Here is a 19,515-nt window from a genome sequence, read left to right as displayed (position 1 = left end):
GCCGACGCAGAGGCAGAGGCAGAGGCCGCAGCCGTACGAAGGACCGCTACCCGGCGCAGGTACAATCGTATCGTCCGGCGGCTGAGGCGGCTCCCCGCTCGCGGAGCGCGGCGCGCGCGATTTGATAAGTCGAACACGCGGAGAGACGCGATGCGTTTGTACTCCGACTGGTCGCGTCGGAGCGGGCGCGCACGAAAAACGGAGCGCGCAGCGATGAAGCGAACGTACACGAGCCTGCTTGCCTGTCTGCCTGCCTGGCTGCCTGACTCCTGCCTCCTGCCTGCCTGCCTGCCTGCCTGCCTGCCTGCCTCGTTCGGCGGCGAACAGCCCGCGGCCCCCACGTTGTTTGTCTCGCGAGTGGCCTGTTTACATGTTGACTCTCTGTTTACGCGTTTTCCGTCCCCTCCCGAGCCGCGCGCTGGTCCGCGGCTCCCTCCCCTCTTGCGGCCTGGCACCGCACTGTTCCCTCTCCTCACCCTATCATTCTCCTTCTTCGTCAGTGTCATTGACGGTCTTGCTCCTCTCTCTTTCTCTTTGTCTGCCTCCCCCCCCCTCTCTCTCTCTCTTTCTCTCTCTCTCTGTCGCGATGCGAGTACTCGCGATGCCGAATAAAGCCCGTTCTACACTGCTGTGCTAATAAAATTATCGGTATATCGAAAAATGAGTGTAACTTAATGACAAGTTGCGCAATCTCCGTTTGAATCACTAATTAGATAATCTTCTGAAGTACGTGTCTTCAGAGACAAAGTTCTAGGACTGTACAATAACGACATGATGTCTAGTACCTTTTATCGCAATGTGTTGAGGCTTAAATTCCATCCAGCGATAATATTTGGTTTCAAACCGATTGAAAAGGAGTGACTAATGAAATTTATATTCTGATGTCTTCCATTATAGATTCTTTACCGCTGAAGAGCGGCATTATCTACAATTCTATGTCAGATTCTAAAGTAGTCATCATTTTCTATCTTGTGACGCACAAAGTTGCAAAGAGTATTTTAATCTCTCTACTGAAAATATAACATGATGATATAAGTTTTATTCTTGAAACTTCCAAGTGATGATAATGTAACATAAAAACTGATTTATCAATTCCGACCGTTCAGCATTTGTTGTTTATTTCGCGAATATCGGAATATATACAGAATGTATATATCAGCCAATAGATATGACCTACATAGACAAGGTTAGACGTAGTTAACTTCGCAAATAAAACAACTGCACATTCGTTTATTTTTTTATGCCAAACTTGTTAGTTGTTATTCTAACTCTCTAAGAATAATTTTCTTTGCTATGTACTTGGAATTACTCATTAATAATATATATAATGAAATTGAGCGAATGTAATTATTTATACGTTTCACAACTTTTTATTATTTAGATATGTCGCCGTTACATTTTTATATGGATACCGTGTATATGAATTATACATTGCTTTGTATATTTACTACTATATCTATGAAAATGTAACGGTGACCTGCAAAACATTTAAATATAATAATAAAGAACCGTGAAACACATAAAAGTAATTACGAACAATACATGTTGCTTGTTTTATTAACGACTTTTATCCAGAAAGCTGACTCATTAAAAGTTATCTGTTTAAGAAGCCAAGTCGAATGCTTTCTCGAATATTCTTCAACTTACGTTTTGTGTATCGATTTTAAGTTTTTGCAATTGAAATATTTATTTCCATGCGTGTTTTTAATCAAATCAAGTGATATCGTAATACGATTGAAACAGCAATATTAATGAAGCAACGTCCTAATTGAAATAAAATATATATACGACGCGTATGTATGTGTGTGTGTATGTCACGAGTGCAAACGATGTCAAGATGCGTTATTGCAAAGTTTATAATTACTGAACGACAAGTAGATAAAGTCACAGTGCAGTCCTTTACAATAGTTATAGCAATTAACAAGTAGTTACGTACGTCGACCTCGCAGTGGTTACAGACCACGCGAGACATACAAGTTCTATCGTGCGACTTCTTTTTGACACAAACTTTCATACGCACGTTAACAAAGCAAATAAATACATATGGAAAGAACGGTTTTGCTAAAGTACCTAAAAACTTAGCTAAATACAGATCTAAAAATAATTTTGTTAGACTACCCAAATAATTATGTAAGACGTTCAAGTTGATTGTAAGATTGTAAAAAATTGTTTACAGCTGTTTTGTTCGTCATGCTTGAGATTTTCACGTAATTATTTTGATGCAACAAAATTATTTTTAAATCTTTGTTTAGCTGAATTCTTAGATACTTTATCAGAGTCGTTCTTTCTATGTACTATTGCTCATATAAACACATGATTCATTCCTTAATTTTACACAAAATAAAAAAAAATTTGAATTTAAGAGTAGACTACTGAGTTTGAGAAATTGAAGATTTCGTTATAGCCGCTCATTTTCACGCTCACTACAAAGTAGAAAGCATTGAATTGTTTACTGTAACAATTATCGCGATATAATTAATAAAAATTAAAACTGGAAATAAATAAAATATCATCTGATGAACCATCATTTAATAAAAATATGAGAAAAATATCTATTTTCAAAATAAAAAATACATTTGTTATTCTAATCTTAAACTTAGGTTTGAATTATAAACTTGTTTGTTACCAATTAAACGCGCACATATGGTTACTAAGTAACATGTTTAACATATACATAAACTATACATATTTTTTGTTTGTTTACTTTTATATAGTTTAAAAATAAAAAAAATATGGTTCATTTAATACATGTTTCAAGCAATACCGATTTATGTAATACAATTTTGCTCAATTATCCGATTTAATATTCGATTATTATAATATTTTCCTGTGTAATATTATAAATAAATCGGTAAATAATAATAATAACCCAATAATCAATACAAGATATGACACGATTCAATAACTGATCTGAATTATCTAAAATATTTGTTTGTTACCTAAGTCGATCTACACTGTCTGGCCAATAAAATATGCATTTTAGTCTTAGAAAATGCTTCTCACGTTCGACTAGCGATGGTTAAGTTTGCGTGATGAAAATAATTTCCTTCGAACTCAATGAGCGCTTGTAACTTGAAGGCTGAAGTCACTTGAAGCGGCGCGGCGCGTGCCGATGCGTGCGCCTACATTATTATCAAGTTGACAACATATGAAACACGTTGTTTACATCTATGAGCCTAATGTGAGAGATATCAATGATATTAATAGAACGTCATCGGTATAAGAGAGGCATCCATCGCGCTCGCCGGCATTTGAGATGGCAACATCGGTAGAAATTATGCGACAAATATTCATTAAAGCACCGCACGACGAAAGAATCGTTTAGCATACGCAAATTGTCTATGTTCTAATTGTTTACGGCTATACCGTTTACGTAATACGTTTGCGTGATTTCTATTGATAAGATTTGGGATCGCTGTTGTGTGTACAGATTGCAGATAAATCCTTGATATCAGCAAAATATAACTCGGTGTTTTCGATCAAGAAAAGTAAGGGAAGACAATCAGAAAATCTTTTTATATCTCGATAAATAAAGCTTCTTTTTAAAGTCGTATTCGGAAAAGTGAAAATCGTAGAATAATAATTGACCGGTTGAGATCTTCATGGACAGTGATTGTAATTAGAAATACGTAAGACGATCTATCATTTATTATCGAAGCAAAATGAGCGATATATAATATGAAACGGTCTAATAAAATTAATTATCCAACGTCCCAAGATCGTTAAAATGATCGTCATTAAGTGGAGCGTAACTTTTCTGTTTCAAACAATTATTTTAATTTTTACGATTCGCGCTCTGTTTAGTTCGACAATATTAATTTTTTTAAATTGTAATTATTATTTTTATCTCTCTCGCAAATATAATATATTATTTATTTTTTCATTTTGTTAATCATTTCCATTGTACAGAATAAGAATATTATTTTGCATATTTTATTCCTCGTAATATTCATTGTTTATTAGTGTCACATATCATCTAGAAACGATAAAATTAATATATATAATATTTAATACATTAAAATGATTTTATGCCAAATTAATCAATATTAACTTTGTGCGATAATCCCAAAAAAATTAAGTGTCAGGCAAGGCATTCTTCCGATATCTTTATACAAATATCTAATATATATATATGTATATTATATTCATAAAAAACTGAGACTTAAACTAAAACTTGTTGCTAACAATGATTAAAATTTACACGCAGCGATCGCAATTGCATACAACGTTCTCATTTAGCTTCCGGCCGTTTGTTTGATTGCAAACGGAAAACGGTCGATCGACGATGCTGATGAGGCGCAGAATTCGCTGTAAAGCGGACTTTAACCTCCTCCCACGAATCGCCATGGTCCGCTGCCTTCGTCGGTCTCACTCACTCACGTTTTCTGCGTTCGCTGAGTGTGACAGTGCCGTATGAATGCCCTGCCCTTCCCTCTTTACACCTCGCGCCGCAACTTCTTACTGTCTGCTTAGCAGTGATAGACTCGCGCGGATGACGCCTCCTCAGCGTCTTCAGCTCTCGCAATTCTTCAAACAATACTCAGAGAGTGCGGATTGATCTGTCGTAATTATTATGATTCATCCAATCGACTGCGACACAATCTTTAATCGAAACTGACGCGATCATCCGACAAGGTGCTTCTCCAAGTGATTTTTGCAATACGATAAATTGCATTATCGACTAAATAACGATTCAACGTTAAGAAAAATTAAACTAAGGTACACCGAATATCCCCAACCGTTATATATATAGATATCTTTTATATATTTATGGTAAATGTTAATTAGTTGTCAAAGCAACTAAATGCTAAACACAAATCTAGACGAATGAATGCAGACTACACACAACATTATCGTGTATGTTTCACACAGCTGAATACATACACTATATAGATACTTTCTAACATTCCTTTTACTTGAACGCAAGAAGTAGTAATCGGACAAATTGCATCATCCGGGTGTGGTACCAACCTGTCACCCACTATACTATTATAATTTCGAAACGGTAATTCTCTCCTCGCGGCCGGCGGGATCAACCTGAATATCATCTTATAATTCTTCATCTCGTTCACCAAACGGCAGCGTCATCGGAATAGCATGGCTGTTCGAACACATGAATCGTGATGAACCTACGCACACAGACTATACACATTTGCCTTGCCTTGCCCTCGCCGTCACTTTTTGCCCCACCATCGGCGGGATGTCTCATCCATAGCGGCGAGAAGTCGTTTGATGCTTCTGTCTACATGGTTTATTTACTTGATCTCATGTTAACGCACGTTTTCCTTGATGTTTCGCGGAAACGTTGCATCGCTTCCCCACGAATTGATGACAATCTGTATAGAAATGCATCGTCCGTAAAAGTGTTCGCTCGGATTTTTTTCCAGAAAAGTGCATAAATCTTTTATCAGCGTGTGAGTTCGCTGTATGCTGTGAAATGTACGCGAGAAATCTTGTTATCAAAATTTTGTACTTTATTCGATGCTGTATTTATACGAACACATATTATAGTAACATATGTATAATAAAGCCATTTTGTACATATATTTGTATTAGAAACGTTCCTCTCCTCTCCTCCTTTCGCTCCTCTCCTCTCTTCATCTTGTTAAAATTTTATATTAAACATATTCGAGTGTTAATATAATGTAATTATGTTATTTAAATATTTCGTGTTAAATTGATATTCAACATTTCTTATTGTCAAAATAAAAAAATTTATGAATAAGTAAACAAGTAACGTAAAAATAATATGTTTCAAAACATAAATTCTAAGATAAAAGAATAAACTATGTCATACTTTTTATGTTAATTTTTTACATAATATTCGTGTTACTTTCTAACATATTCATCTTGTGTTAAATTAACACAAAAACTTAAGTGCATCGTTCAGAACACGTTAAATTTAACACAAATTGTTTAACTATGTACGATATGCATCCGTTACGCAAATCGTACGGTGCAATTATTCAATATTTAAAGCAAATGAAAAAAGTACTTACTAATGTTACTTGTAATCTACGTTATGTAGATGAATATATCTCATAGTCATATCGCAGCAGCTGATATTGATTAAAAGTAAAACATCGCTACTGAAAGTATAAGAATAAGGTGGAAGCGAAATTATGAAAGCACAAAGTTAATTAATGTCAAGCTGTTAACGTCTAAACTGCGGCAGAGTTTAAATAATTCAAAGTGTGACCTTAATCGGAGCATTAAGTTGCTTGGCAATCCATTATCCATTATAAAAATGATAAAAGTTTTGATAATTGCACATAAACGTCAATTGAATGTAAATAAAAAATAATATAATAAATTGGAGTTGTTTATTTAAAAATACTCGTTAATGGTTATATAACAATCATCTCGATATTTTTATGTCAACAAAAAAGGATCAAAGAAAATCGCAAGAGATTAAAAATGAGAGAGGAGAAGAGTATCATGGAAGAGCCAAAAAAGAGGAGATCGTTTTCTTTCGACCTTTTCGGCCCAGTCTTTCGCAAGGTTATCATAGAAGACAAGATGTTAATGGCTAATGACCGACATATACGCAGCAATGGTAATCTCTCACATATCTCACTCCGCGCGAAATTACGTGTGTACCCAAATTAACCCGATTACATAGTTACCGCATCGCGACGAGATATTTATCTTGCTAGCCGATCGGCACCGCCGCCGAGCCGCCGTAACGAAACTACAACGGCGCCGATCGATTCAGCCATTTATCAATTAATCTTATCGACGCGGCCACGCCGATGTGCCCGTAACGAATTCCCGCTTTAATCACGTACAGCGGGCTATACTTTCGTAACGGCGGGCCTCCTGCTCAACGTCTGCTCCGTTAATAGCGAGTTAATTGCATCAGGTACAGGGGAATCCCCTTTTCCGTCACTTCTCGCTCGCCGCCAAGGAAAGTACGGGTCGTTATCCTTGGAAAAGAATTACGTGATGATACACGTGGGAACTCACTGTCGCTCACCACGTGCTAATTTCGTTTCTAAACCACCGTTGTAATATATTACGTATCGTAACACTTGCCAAGAGTCGCGACTTCTTTGAAAAAGCATATATCTTATGATATTGTTACGTTTTCATGCTCTTATTACTCGTTTTGTTTAACAATGCGTTCTACAGCCTTGTATGATTAACCCTTAAGACACGGAATGATTTTCCGGTCTTTTACTACATACGATGGATCGTTCACATCTCAGTTTAATTTTTGTCATTTTTACAAGTATAGAAAAATTATTGAGTGATTTTTACATATATATATTTTAACATCTTTAAAAAGTGTTTATAAAGTTATGTATATAAAAAAAAACCTTCTATATAGCAAGGCGTGTCTAGTATTTCAGAGAAAAGAAATGAATGACAATGTATGTCACTAAATAAATCAATGTACGGTATAATTACCCTTAGAACGATTGGATTATTCGTGTCTTCCGCATTTCTTTTCTTTAAAATACTACAGGAACACCTATTGAAATAATTATCTAATAAAGAAAGGCATATTGATATCGTATGTTGCTCTAAATTTTTTGCTATTATATAAATATCTGTTTAGTTATTATTAACGAAATCCGTAACTACGATTAATTACAAATGTAAGATAAGATGTAAACGGATGTCAAAATTAAATTTCGAAAAAAATATTTCTTTTTAATATAAAAGAGCTATATTTTAAATATTTTTTTAGCAGTTTGTGTAATGTAGATTTAATTAAAGAATTAAGGAAAACGTAGTAATACATATATATAATTAGTAAATGAGTTATTGTAAATATTCCAAAAATGAAGGTATTAAAAAAGATAACATAACAAAATACGAAAAACAATTTAATGCCCTATAAACTTGCCTAAGAACTTATAAATTTAAAATAACTTGGAATTTTCGATTTCGAAACTCTGATTCGCGAAATAAAGAAACAAACAATCGATCATCTTCCATTTGTCCTCTTTAATCTAAATTTAACAATAAGTGAACTTACGACTCACATAATATTCTTAATTCACAAATATATTCATATAAAGTTAGTATATTAAATAAATGCAATTAAATATATTCGACGTATACCTACGATAAAAATCTGTTCAATAAGTGATAGATTCTCTACGACTTTTGCTAAAAAAGATCAAATGAATCCACTCTATTTAAAAGCCTTTAAGAAGAGATCTTTTGTACTATCGACAACAGTTGACAATTTGTGATTCTCGTAAACGCCGCGAATTACAATGCGTGACAGGTCGATATAGCAGCCATCGAATCACTCTCACAGAAAGCGTAAAGGAGGGTGGTGGATGCGCGCCCCGATAGTCCGTATATCGCATAATAACTACCCTTCGGACTTAGCTGCGGCCCGCGAAAGGATCGTCCTCACCGAGCTAAATCGCCACGTAAACGCCTCGGTATATGGATCGCCATGGATTTCGTTTCGAAATTGGCGCGAGCGAGTGAGACTCCGTAGATAAGGTAATCCGGACCTCGAAAACTCGCCGAGACTCCGAAAACACCCCCGCATACCTGCCGGTCGAAAGACTTCCGACTGGTTAAACCTCTCGTAGCAGAGGAAATATAGCGCAACAAGGTTAACATTTTTCTTGACAAACATTAACATTTTTCATATATTTTGTAACATCATCCGCTAATTTAAAGAATTTATCAAGCGAAAATTTGATCATATTCTCTAATAATTTTTACATTAATTTCTGTACCTACTAATTAATTATTCCAATAATTTCTATAATAATTCTAATATAATAAAAAAAAACTAAGTTACATTTTCATTTTTCATTGTATTTATTAACGCATAAAATTAATTGCACACTTATTTAAATAAAATTATACAACAAACGAAACTATATTAATAAAAAATCATTACATTTTATCATGTTGCATACAAGCAACATTTTTGATTAAGCTCTCCTCACACTATCGAGATGTTCAAATCATCTGTACACAGTTCTGCCGCGATTGTGTAATGAAAAACTTTAAAACAGCGATGAGAAATCGTTGGACGAACGGAAGGAAAAAGTCAGAACAAGAAAGAAAGGGTTATTATGCGGGAGGTTCAGCGGGGTTCGCGTAGTCCGATTGATTGATCGACGCACCCCCGCGCAAAGTCAGATACCGAAAGCCCGAACTTTTCCCATTACCGTCAATATGCAGCCTAGACATTGGTTTAACGTTCCGAGCGCCAGGGCATCGGTGCCGCAGTAAAAGGGAACCGGTTAAATCGCGTCGACGACCTTTATTGCCGTCTTAAAGCAGTTAAGTTAATCCGCGCCATAGCGAGAACTACAGGGAGAGGCGGAGGTGCCGCGCCCGTGCGAATCGAATCGCCTTTTGGTGTGTATCTCGCCTCCGAGACAAAAACATTAACATAAATCACGAGACGAAGGAGCGAGGGAAGGTGGAAGGAGAAACGAGACAGAAAGAGAAAAGAGAAGGACCGGCAATCCGGATCGGGGCGTTTATTCGATTCACTTTGTGCATCCCCTCGCGGCACCCTTTAACGGTACCGATGAATTTCGTTCGTTGCCTTGGCAATTAGTGCCGCGAAAACTTACGGGTGATTCGTTTTCCGGAAAAGAAAGCAGGACGCGAAAGCGTGGGATTGTACCCACATGAGTATTGGCCTCATTCAAGGTAGAAGGATAGAAAGCTTTTTCGTAACTTAATTTTAGAACACTAAATGCATTATATTTATTCTTAGTGTATAGCATACACAATTTTACAAAATTTAAAAGAAATCATTTTATATTTTTAATACATGCATTCTGTTATAAATTGTTGATAGCATAGACAACCGATATCACAAAAAAATAATTAATAAAGTGCGATTGACTTAAATATTTTTTTTAAAGACCGACAAAAGAGAAACAATTTTATCATTTTTCAAAAAAAAAAACGAAATTAAGTTTAAACACAGAAAAAGATACATACAATTTGAATAACAATATAGAAACAATGTGAAAATATCAGTTTATCAGAAGAGAATTGAAAAATTCTCTCATTTTCTATTTTTCTTTTATAAGCTCGTCTATACGTGATTGTTTTTTAAAAACTTTCCGCGAAAAAATAATACATATTGCATATTGCGAATGAATAATTTTCTAGAGGTACAAGATGCAGAGGGTGGAAAAAAGCATGTATATGCGCGCACGAAGGTATCGATACAAGAAGAGATGGAAAGTTTTCCGTCGCGTGAGAGAATGCGTGCACACGCGTGAGTATGTGCAAAGGGGTGGAAAAGAAAAAAGGTGCCACTTAGCCCCACCCTCGCGGCCGTTTCCGATAAACGCACCTCGCGTTGCACGAGTGCCAACCCTCGACCTCAACTCTTTTGCTTTTAGCGGGAATTCGATGAATTGCCAGCCGCTACGGGCAATAAATAATGCATTTTGTGTTTGCCCCCGGTAAAAGGGTCCACCCTCAACGGACCCAACCCCCAACGTCCGCGCGCGGCGTGAACCTAAATTTTAGATCGACTTCAGTTGAAGGCGGCCGAGAGTGTGTTCTGAAGGTACGATTGGGAATTGATGCGATTCAAGGGACCCGTATTTGCTGCGGAATGACTCATTTGTTGCTTTCTTTATGATATCAATGCTATAAACTTCTAGCTTCTGTAGATTCGCAATTGGTTCATTCTTATGCGATAATATATGAGGTACCTCATCGACGGTGATATTATTACAATCTCAAATACTTATTTTCAAAAATAAAGAGACTTTTTTTAAGTATAGAGAAATTCAATACGCCTTTAAATAAATTTTTACAGAAGATACCTTACTCGAATTATGAATCACCGCTAATCATCATATCGTGAATCTAACATAATTCAATGCCGTTATGCTGTGATAAACATTCTCACATGAAATGTTAATATCTCACAACTCGTGTCTGATACGATTTTAATGGGCTTGTTTTCATTACAACATTTACGATTGTAATATTTTGTACTCATAAAAAAGCTATGTAAGACATTCGAGGAAAAAATCAAGGAAAAAACTATAGAAACGAACTCTCGAGGATCGATGCTCTAACGAACGATATCGCTGAAGGTAACGAAACAATATAACAAAGAATAAAGAAAAACCTTCAAACTCAGATCGCTCCGAGATAAATTTCTGGACAATGCCGACGTTACGTAGGCTGGTGGACTTGTTACGGGTAACGGAAAACGGGCAGCAAAATAGCGCGCGCGCGCGGGAAGGAAACTGCGGGGTATAATGCTATCGCACAACATTATAAGGTATGCATTGTCTGTAATTTAACGGGGCAGATCTGTGTTGCCAATTACGGACAACTATTATATAGACGCTCGTACACGAAGAACCAGCGTTTTATAAGGCGATCACAGACTTATTGGTTCTGAATTCGTTCGTCCACAAGAACGAATAATCGTTATACTCTTGTTGGCTTTCTCGAATAAATTCCAAAGTAAACTCGCAACGACTTGATATACTATGATCCTTATCCGAAATATTCACATTGTTGTAATATAATAATAATATGTTATAAAACAATTATATATGAAATATAATAACACATTATACAAACTTTCATATAATAATTAATTCATCCGTCTAAACATTTATGTTTAGTAATTTCTAATTTATTGCAATCAGTCTATCTCTAGCATCGTGCATAATTAACTTAATACTGAATAAAATTCAAATACAAATATATGACGTGTCCATAAACAAAAGTGACGATAGGAGGAGATTGTAAATTCGTGATGAATTTTTAATTTATATTCTCAATCCTTATCTATCTGGCAACGCTGAAGCAAAATAACGGCGGGAGAACAGAATTGGCAACTTATCACGGCAATAATTAATGCGCGAGACCGAACTTTCGAAACTTCTTTTACTTAGCACAAACACAAATTGCTGATTTAATGGATTATTAATCGACAATCTCCGCCACTTGCTGGACTTGATTTCTTAAGACCAAGATTTTCCATATCGGCGTAAATATAGGAAATTTGATATCAAATAAAACGATAAATCGCTCAGTTCTAAATTGATAAAAGAAATGTGTGTCATTTAAGTGCCATTAATTAAAATCAATCAGAAATATATGTTCAAATTTATATTTAAAAGGAAAGACTAAGATTCGTATTTATAGTCGTTATATAAATCTCGTATTAAAAAGCTAATCACGTGAGGTACCCAGAATAAAGTTTTATATCTTAAGACACAGACGGTTTAATAGCCACATTTTGATTAAAGATCAACCGAGTGTACTCGGTTGGATAATTGTGAAAAGCAGAGCAATTAATCTCCAACGTGAAATCCCACATTATCGTTAAAATAATGTTTAAATATTGCAAAACTTCGTAATATTATACAAATGAGATACTACTTATTTAAACTCATGATATTAAATATTTTTACTTCAAGTAAAGTCTAATTATTAATAATAACAACATGACTTTACTTCATTATTTATCAGTATTTTTACATTTTTAATATATTATATGTATAAATATTTATATAATATGTATATTATACACATATATTATATGACTATAACTTTCCTACAGATTTATACTTTAATAAAAAAAAAATATATTATTCTAATATACAATAGTGAAGTAATGATTAAATGAAAACTACATTAAACAAATATGTGTATAAGAAAATATATATAATAATAAAATTATAATATATATAATAAAACAAAAATGTGTTTAAAAATGATCATGACGAATATAATTAATATTAAAAAAAATAAATATTGCCCGCGTACAAAATAATTACAAATAATTGCAAATTCTAAATGAAATAAAAAGTATTATTCGCTCATTGCATAGGTGTTTCGCCGTCGCCTGATGTTTTCCAGACATCCTCTTTCGGATCCGTTCATTGCATTTGCACTCGCGAAAACACGGTTAATTACAATCGCGCGTACTAATCACGAGAATAAGATAATTGCATAGTACTTTGCACTATACTCCCAACGTTAATCGAACGCGACGAGAATTTTGCTATTATATACATTGCGGCGGAATTCCATCGAAACGCGATCGTGAAAATAACGTGGAAAAATATAAAGCTCTGTATATAATTCGCACGATATGATCAAATCTCGTAAATTAACAAATTTCGAACAACAGAAAATTTAAATCACGAATAATAAATATTGAATTCAATTACGCAATTGATAAACATCAAAATGTAATGATATAATTCGAACTATTACTATTAATTATTAATTAAATGCATTAACTTTTTACGCAACTCAAAATCGGTCCGTTTCGCATAAATTTTATTTAGATTGAAAAAAAGAGTCTAATAATAGTTATCAAATGTTGAGTAAACTAATTTTAATCAAATGTTCGATTAATATATAACTAAATATAATTTTACTTTTCTAAATATTTAGCTATTATTGTCAAACAGTTAGCTTTATTTTAAGTAATAATAGTTATTAAATATTTAGACAAGTAAAAGTATTTTTTGTTATATTAACAAATTAAATTTTTAACTGAACATTGGATTGAAATGATTTCACTCAACATTTTGAGATTAAGTTTTTATTTATTTATTTATTTATTTATTTTTACCAGACGGTTTTGTTAGTACATGACCTAAAAATTTGAAAATGACGTTACTATTCTAATATGATGCAATAAAGTAGCAAATATAACTCAAACATGTAAATTCAATAAAATATAAATACTCGATGTATCGTTTTCCATTATTTGAATTTGGAAATCTGTATATTGTTTCGCGTACTCGATCCAAAAGTGACGAGCAAATTAGATTAACGAAAAATTCAGAACGTGATACGAAATATTGGATGTTAAAAAAAAAATTATATTGCTTACATATAAATATCTGCAATAAAGCAGTATGTAATTCTCATCTTTCTATTCGATACTGGATAAATTATGTAAAATACTTGTTCCGATAAATAGACAATATGTTTATAGTCGTTAATCGTGGGAATTGATTAATCGCGCACGCTAAATGCTTGTAGAACATAATCGTGTTTTGTATCTTATGATACTAGTCGCGACCACGTTTCGAGGGGTATTGTGTGCCACTACCAGCTCGCTTGAATCTCACCGCGTGAATGACAACACGGCGCACGGCGACCTTGTATCACACAAATATCAAGGCCATACGCTAATAGAATAGTTGGGATCTTAAACATTTCTCAATACGTTATAAAATAAAATTTGCATTGAATATATTCTATTGCATTTCAATAAACGAGCGTATTTTGTATTTTATTTTATATGTTATTTTGTGAAATGATTAACGTCGTTTAAAATTAAAACTAATTTCAGCAAACGTTTACGGAAATGAAAATACTTACTTGAATTTAAATAAAAATTTGATTGATATATATGTATATTAATGTAGGTATATTAATAAATAAATGTATATTATTTAATCATTACTTGCAAATTATTTCTTTCTTTAATCACAATTTGAATGTATTTAATCACAATTTGTATATATATTGATGTATTAAATATGAATAAATTTAAATTTCGCTGCTGTTATCTAGCGTTCGTGGAATAAGCCTTTTAAACCAAATGTTTGTACAATTTGAATGGATAGGTAATTAATTATTTTATTTTTTTTAAATATTCAATTTTAAAATTATTAAAATTATCATTTAAAAAATAAAATTTTTCTTCGCGTATATAAACAAAATAAATTTATACTGCCTTAAAATTTATTAGACTTCAAATTAGACTTTTATGTAAGTGATTATTTTCTATACAATTGTTTTTTTTTTTTCAAAAACTACGCAAATCACAAAGAACGAAATTCAAGCTGTGTCTCAAGACGCAAATTTTATCTGAATATTTCAATTGAATTGTGATTGTAAATATGATGTAACGGATATCTATTTGAGTTTTAAGATCCATCTATTAAAGATCTCATGATGTATTTGTTAAACCATATATCAAGTGTCTCTCGATTCTGGTTTCAGTTCTTTAGCAGAAATGCAATTCTAAATGAGAGCATAAGACGCGCCGCAATACGTAAGCATATACGAGTAAGTATGGCAAATAAATGTTTGTAATGAAAACTGAAATATCGTTTCAATAATAAGGTATTGTACCTGGAGTCGGATCGCGAAGGACGAATGTTTATCGCAACGTGGATGGTAACATCGAGTAACAGTTGCTCTTACCTGAAACAAACAGAAAAGGTATACTTCGTTTAGCCAAACATCCCAGAAAATAAGAAATACTCATATTTTCAGTACATGAAGATAGCAAAAAACCGCGAACAATGGTCGCCTCGGTAAAAACAGCTTCCACGCTATTAATTACTTTCTCCGTGTATCATGCCGTAAAGCACGGGAGTTTTGTTAGTATCGGGGGTTTATATTTTCCATATTTCAAGAGGTTCATTAATCATGCGTAATCAATGGTAACCGATCGATTAAAGTACCCCGCACTTTTCCACGAGCGCCGAGATAAGAGCTGGATGACGAAGAAAGGAAGGAAACTTTCTTATTAACACGATCAATCAAATCGCCTCGAATTTAAAGCATTTTTCACGATTTTCCGCATTTCTGAACAGCTCGCTGAAAAAATTTCCCTCGATGGAAGGCCAACGGCCGGTTTCGGGGCTGAGAGGAGGGTAAACTCTGCCAATCGATGCGGAATTAAGAAGCGACGCTTACTTCTCGGGCGGCTAATTACGAAAGCGCGATCACTCGCCGGAAATGATCGCTGAGAACCACTTCGTCTTCGTCCCATTCAATAGAAAAAGAAATATTTTGCTCATAATTTCTGGATCTGTTGCGTTCCAAACAAAAGAGAGAGAGAGAGAGAGAAAGATAAAAGGAATAACACAATTGTATACATTATATATTTCATCGATATTATACTTAAATATAAATGATTGTTCAAACAAAATATTAACAAAATAAACATAAAATTTAGAATTATACAGTAAATTAAAATAATAAATTAAAATTTTGTATAAACAATTAATGAAATAATTCAAAGAGAATATATATCTTCTACTATTACAAACACTTACACAGTTAATTTGCATTTAATTGATATTTCATTTTCCATAATTTCCTCCATCGCATTGGGAAATTGAGTTCGTCGGCCTAATTGTTTACGAAATATCGGTATGGAAGAAAAGAAAGAAGTTTTAAACTCGTAAAAGTCTGGAAAACGAGCACGAGAGCACAAGCCACTTATTCCCTTTGTTTACCGCGTTCTCCGCGCTGAGCGTTTTATTACGTTTTGCATTACGTTCGCCTACAACGTCCTAAATGTCGTCGAAGTGCTTTTTTTTAATTAACTCCGAAATTTTTACGTAATAATGTATTACGAAGAAGTCCGCACTCAACATAACCGGCCACCCTCACTTTTTATGAGGGTCGTGGCGACAGTACGTAACATACCGTGAAAATTGCTCAATAAACTTAATTTAAGGATCTGAGATGATGCCTCTATAACGATATACTAATCATATTTCGTTCAACCCTTGTCAACTGCCTTCATTTGTGAATGGCTTTGTTAAAGGTGCTACTATTCTCATTTTCCAAATAATGCAACACGTTATGCAATACAAGTGTTGATTATACAAAATGTGTTAAAAATTTTAATATAAATTTAAAAGTTGTATAAAATAATATCTAAGTAATCTTTTTTATATTATATATACATATAGTAAATGCAAAAGATATTCGTACAAGGAAGACTTTTATTTAAAAAGTCATATTTGTAAATATGAACATTCATTAACAATGAATACGTTTTGGGTGTTCATTTTTCTTATTATTATGATAGTATTAATTACTACGCATATTTTTAGGTAAAAGAATTTTAAGAAATATATAATCTGTTTTATCCTTTATAAATTGCTTATTAATGTTTACTTTATAAAAATAAGGTTTTTTTTAAAAATATCTACCCTACGAATACTTTTTACATTTACTGTAGAAATGTAGGTTTTACTTTAAAAGGTTACTTTAAAAATATATTAGAACTGTTAAAGAACAATCTTAAAAGTACATAAGCATAGAGGGATAAATTTATGCATTTATTCGTGAAAGACTGGCTTCATACAACGTACAAAATAAAACTGCGAGACGCATATAACGTTGCGTGTTTATTAAAATGTCTCTTGCAGTCGATGAGAATGCGATGTAGCCTCTCAATATTTCACGTCCGGAAGTATCAAACCATATCAGATTATCCCGAGTAATAAAAATACCTGATTCGTAGAGACAGTAATGAGTGATCAAATATTACATGTAATATTTCCGTAACACGCCGTCGCATATTCTGACACAGCTTCGTTAAATATCATATCCCAAATGAGAGCGCGACAATGTCTGGCGAGATTTCTAAAGCGCGTCTACCCCCCGGTGACTGAGTTTAATATTATATTTAACACCTGTGACGGTTAGTCGCGGTAGTCAGTGGTTCGCAGATGCTTACACATAGACAATCACAGACGGCGATGATTATATAATAATGCCCTTACGAAGTAATTGTGTTATTTGGACAAGTTTCAATTATTTAACGATTACATTCTCTGAATAAGAGAAAAAACGATAAATATATATTTAGAAGACACAGTTTCGCAATATTTTTTCGTATTTATTTTTTATATATCTCAATTTAAAGAGAATTCTGTTCTTGATATCAAAACAGCAATCGCAAACGATAATTTTTTTATGAAGGATTATATTAAGTTGATAATTGAACTGTGCGTGCATCTTCGTTTGTCGCGGTCATCAATATTTTACAATAGATTTCAAATAACTATTTTGTTCTATCGAGCAGTTTTTTATGTTGAATTAATTATCCTGCTTATATCACAATATTAGAAAAAATAAAAGACATTTAAATCTTTATCGTGTCTCAAATAAACGATAAAGATTTAACATTATTATGACATATACATCGTGTCTTTTTGTTTTACTAGTAATAACTTAATATAGCAATATTATTCTTAATGCTTTGTTCTAATTATTTCTTAAAAATTAAGAAGGAAATTTAAAAAATTATTACTCATTTTTTTAGTCCAGAAATAGAAAAAAAATGTAATATGCAAAAATCTTACGAACATATTTCTATATTCCGTGAAATATATTCACTTTCTCTCAGAACTGGAATCTCCTAACTCCATAATATGAAAGCAGGAAGAGCAACTTCTCTAGGATCGAACCGTAAGGTCGAGGAACTCTTTACTGTATCTGTTCGCCTGTTCGTGGCGCCCGCCGACTCGTCCTCTCGGCTCGTTCCAACGAGGGATAGCAGGTAAGGAAGCTTGGGAATAATTTCCAATATTTCTTTCCCTTTCGCAAATGCGACAGTCCAATATATCTCGTTACTGTTTTCTACAGTCCCACGCACGAACGCCCAATAAATTTGGTCAATCGATTTCTCACAGGTTTACATCTTGTTGCGAGATAATCCGCTGAGTAGCGAAGCAATCGGTAATAAATTCGAATTGGATAGCTCCTTACAATGTCTGACACCCTGTTGCCGGCGTCATCGTAACTCACTCGCTCTAGAAAACAATAAAACGCGCATTCACTCGTCGCGGTTGCGTATAACGTTTGCCGCCGTGAAACAATGATATTATCGGACGCAATACGTTGCGAATATAAATTGCAGCGCCGCGCTTGCACTGGTCTTAATTATTCATTGGTTGGTTATAACGATAAAGCTTGAACGGAGAACCTCTGTGCCGCCGTTTTAATTATTCCGTACATAATTATTGCGAGATAAGCGAACGAGATGGGATGAACGAGTTTCGCGATCTTAAAATGATGCGTTGTTGTCGTGCGTAATATGACATGTGAATAACTGAACAACAAGCTTTTCTTTTTTGAAGCATTTCTCTCTGCTATTTAATAGAGTGACGAACGGTGTCATATGTTCTCAGCATTTATGACTCATTAAGTTTTTCTAGATATATAAATAAAAAATATATATATATATATATATAATAAATATAATATTTAAATAACTATAAATAAACATTAATTTTTATTCATTATTTTTTACAGCATTCTTACGCGTGGCAAAACTCATCGAACGTTTGTTCAATTTTATCGCACGCGTTTTCAATCATTTGCATAACGCATTCTTTCGTGCCATTTTATGAGAAAACACGGCAATCGCGAAAACAATTAACACCGTGCGGAATTTACAGCAATTTGGAGAGCGAAATGCTGCCTATCGCATCGGAGAATAATTGATAATCGAATTATCAAAATAAGGAGAATCGCGGTGGAAATATTTCATAATTATGCGTAATATAAAATTAGCGAACTATTTGGAAGCGTTGCATTCGTATTCATTGCGCTGATAATAAAATACCATTGATATTTTCTTAGAAATGCTAATTTAAAAACAAAATTATTTTGAATTAATTTAAAAACATAATTATTTGAACACGAATTTATATGTTACAATTATTATAATAATCTTCATTTTTTGCTAAAGGTTTATATTAAAAAACGTTTTTTTTACGATAATTTAGATAATAACCAAATATATTAATAAAT

At 33.7% G+C, this 19,515-nt stretch overlaps 1 protein-coding gene across 10 annotated transcripts in view; it reads right to left on the bottom strand.

The window, feature by feature from the left end:
* The window catches only part of FoxP (forkhead box transcription factor P), a 301,004-nt gene that overhangs the window by 255,789 nt on the left and 25,700 nt on the right, over positions 1–19,515 (bottom strand). The window lies entirely within an intron of this gene.

Source organism: Trachymyrmex cornetzi, unplaced genomic scaffold, assembly GCF_001594075.2.
Source record: "Trachymyrmex cornetzi isolate Tcor2-1 unplaced genomic scaffold, Tcor1.1 scaffold4, whole genome shotgun sequence".
In the NCBI taxonomy this organism is placed as follows: Eukaryota; Metazoa; Arthropoda; class Insecta; order Hymenoptera; family Formicidae; genus Trachymyrmex; species Trachymyrmex cornetzi.
Note: the sequence above shows the minus strand (reverse complement) of the source record. Positions and strands in the feature narration are given on the sequence as shown.